The sequence below is a fragment of the Myotis lucifugus genome, unplaced genomic scaffold (assembly GCF_000147115.1).
Source record: "Myotis lucifugus unplaced genomic scaffold, Myoluc2.0 scaffold_44, whole genome shotgun sequence".
NCBI lineage: Eukaryota > Metazoa > Chordata > Mammalia > Chiroptera > Vespertilionidae > Myotis > Myotis lucifugus.
The window spans coordinates 7,561,154-7,564,829 of NW_005871092.1; positions in this window are offsets into that span (position 1 = coordinate 7,561,154).

The following is a 3,676-nucleotide window of genomic DNA, read 5'->3' on the forward strand; positions in this document are numbered from 1 at the left end:
CTTCTTCTTTTAGGTAGCTGAGGGGAACCGGCCAGGGCATTTAGCTACTGCCCCTAGAAAGGACGGTCAGGTGGGCAGTGGTGGCCACAGGAGGTCCAGGGCCACATACACATCCCAGGCCACACCAAACTGTGACCAATGACAAAAACCTATTGGAAGTTGGGCCTGGGAGATCCTTGACCCTCCACTCTTACAGGGGAATAGCAGTAACATATCCTATATAATAAAAGCCTAATATGCAAATTGTTCGACTGGGAGTTCAACCGCTCACTATGACGTGTGCTGACCACCAGGGAGCAGCGTGGAACATGGCGGGTGTTGGCCACCCCCCCTCCTCCCATGGGCCCCAATGAGAGTGGGACCACAGTGGGATGGTGGAGCAGATGAGGGGGCGGTGCCAGGCCAAGGGAGGGTGCCAGGTGGGGCTGTGGGGCTGTGAGGCTGGGGGTATAAGCTGGGGCCTGATCTCCGCAGGCCACCCCAAGGGACCCCACCCATGCACGAACTCATGCACCAGGCCTCTAGTTGGGTTATAACTGGGGACTGGTTAGTGGGCAGCCACTTCCAGGTGCATAACCTCATTTAATTTTCTTAACCCCTCAGTCCGGAAGGTAGTAACATCCCAGCCTTAGAGACAAACAGAGTCTCAGAGATGGTCAATAACTCCCCAAGTCATACAGTTGGCAAGTGTGGAATTTGAACTCACTTCTGACTTCAAAACTATTCATGATCTCCTTCAGCTGCCCCCACGTGACTCCATCCGTGATTGAGTTCCAAACCTACCCCTGCTTCGAGTTTTCATCATCTCCAGTGATCATGGTCTAATCATAGATGCAGAGCAGTGACAACTAGGATTACACAACTAGTTAATGCCAGAAATCCTGATAATTAGGCATTGTTTTCATGAATTTTATCCCAACAACAGGAGGCACAATGGAAAGGTGGAGTCTTATTTCTAATAAGGCTATTGGTTACCAGCCAGGAGCATTTCCCTCTCCTACATCACAAGGCTTGGAAGGAATAAAGTGAGGTTTCCTGGGTGCAAACCTACTGAATGAATGTCTGAGCGTCGGAATGGGCTTTTTGGACGCCTCCCCAGCGGGTCTTCCCACCAGTCAGAGTTGGAGGACTGCACCTTTTCAACTTGGGTAAAGTCAAGGGACTCAGCTAGGCTCCCTGAGGGCAGGGAACATCTTTCTTTCTTTGTTTTTATCCACTTACTGGAGCTACAAATGCCATTTACCCAGAGTCTGTTTGTCTCTGTATCAGGACCTGGGCAGGACCCAGGACACACCCTTCACCAAGGGGCCTCACTGGGCCCCAGGCGGGGCTCAGGGTTGGTGCCGTTGACCAAGGTCCCTCCATGTTCCAAGCCCTTGAGGTAACCAACGTCAATAAAGAAAGAGCCAAGCCATAACCTGGTTTTGCTTTTTTGTTATGCGCAGTACTCCCCCGCCCCCCTTGCGACTGGATTAAAATTCTGTGGGCATCCATCCAGAAAAACCATGACAGGTTTCTGAGAGGACGCAGTGGAGGATGGAAGCTGGGGATGGGGATTTCAGACAAGCAGCTGCTGCCCCCAGAGACACGAAAGCTGTGTCCACGGGCAAAGGAAGGAGAGAGCTCAGTCAATTATGTGGATAATCTGAGACAAGCCTGTACGACACAGCACAGGAGGTCACAGGACGGCTCCAGGTGGAAGTGTCTTACTCTCCTGGCTACATTTGCTTCCCTCCCCAGGGCCCTTCCCGCCCCCACATCCCTGCCTGCAGGTGCAGACAGACCCAGAATAGAACTGTAGGGCTGGAAGGAGTTTGCGAGATCAACTATTCCATAGCCTTCATTTGACTTGACAGACGGGGAAAGGAAGCCTGGAATGACAAAGTGACTCGTTAAGGATTAGACAACGAGTTAGTGGGGGCATCGGGGAGACAGCCCCGGTCCCCCGGCTTACAGCTCCCCTCCCGCCACCACCCGGGCCTCCCAGAACCTGAACTCCAGGAATGCTTTCTCTGGGGTTGGGTAAAATGATGTCATATCAATGAACGAAATCACCGTCAGAGCCTTGGGGGTGTTTGTCACCTTCCTGTCTCCGTCCTGTCCCTGCCACAGAAAGCAGGATTCGAGCCGGGACACAGCGCTTCCCTTTTCCATCTTCACTCTTTAGTTCAGAAAGGTGTTGGGGGGCGGGGGGAGAACATGCTGGCAGGAAAGCTGAGGTCCTCTTAGATTGTGAGATTGTGAGCTGTTTGGGGACAGCGTAACTTCATGTTTGAAACATCATTTTTTAAAAAGAACTGCATCAGAGGAGATGACACGACCAGAAATTAAGTTTCTGGAAGAATGAATCAGAGCACCTGATAACAGTGACTAATTAACAAACAGGAACGCCTAGCATTTATAAAGAGATTTTTATCCTGAAGTCACATGTGGTGATGAATTCATCTCATCTAGTTGTCATTATCCCCATTTCACAGAAGGTAGTCAGGGCACCGGAGAAGGAATTGAATTAAGAACTGATGCTGAGCCCGGCTGGCGTGGCTCAGTGGTTGAGCATCGACCTATGAACCAGGAGGTCATGGTTCGATATTTGGTCAGGGCATAAGCCTGCGTTGCAGGCTTAATCCCCAGTGTGGGGCGTGCAGGAGGCAGCCGATCAATGATTCTCTGTCATCATTGATGTTTCTATCTCCCTCTCCCTCTCCCTTCCTCTCTGAAATCAATAAAATATATTTTTAAAAAAGGAACTGATGCTGAATATCTGAAGTGGAAAATGCAGCCATACATCTAGATATTTCTTCTCCATTTCAGCTAAAGACAGTATTAGCCAATGTGCAGACTGCTAAGTCCTGAATTATTCTGACCACATTTCAGGCAAACAATCCCACTGGACTCCATTTCTCAACTTTGCATTTTGTACCAAGAAACTAAATTCTTTATCTATTTTGTACATCGAAGCACCATACAATTTTTGAGCTGGAAGCAGCCTTAGAGTAGTGGTTCTCAACCTTCCTAACCCCGTGACCCTTTAATACAGTTCCTCATGCTGTGGTGACCCCCAATTTCATTGTTACAAATTGAACATAATTAAAGCATAGTGAATAATCACAAAACAATATATAATTATATATGTGTTTTCCGATGGTCTTAGGCGACCCCTGTGAAAGGGTCATTCCACCCCCAAAGGGGTCGCGACCCACAGGTTGAGAACCGCTGCCTTAGAGTGATGTAATACACAAACAGGGTGCTGGGGGCTGCCAGGCTGTCTGACCCATATGTTTCCATCCCAGTCCTACTACTTACTAGGTGTGTGGTTTCCAGGTTGGCTACTTTGCTTCTCTGTGACTCAGTAGCCTATCTGCACAATAAGGTCAGTCCTAATACCTACACAGTTATTATGTAACACTAGTGACCCAGTGCACGGATTTGTGCACATTGAAAGGAAATTACCTAGAAGGTGGCCGGCTGGGTGGGACTGGGTGAGCAGGCCGGACACGCCCAGAAGCCAACCTCCTGCAGTCCCTCCCTGGCTGGCAGCACCTGGGGTGGCGCCCTGGCTCAAAGGGCATTTGCGGAGTGAGCGGGGTCCCTCTGGCAGGTGGGATCCCTCCACCTGGGCTGCAGGGATCGGGCCAAAACCAGCTCTCCGACATCCCCTGAGGGATCCCAGATTGCA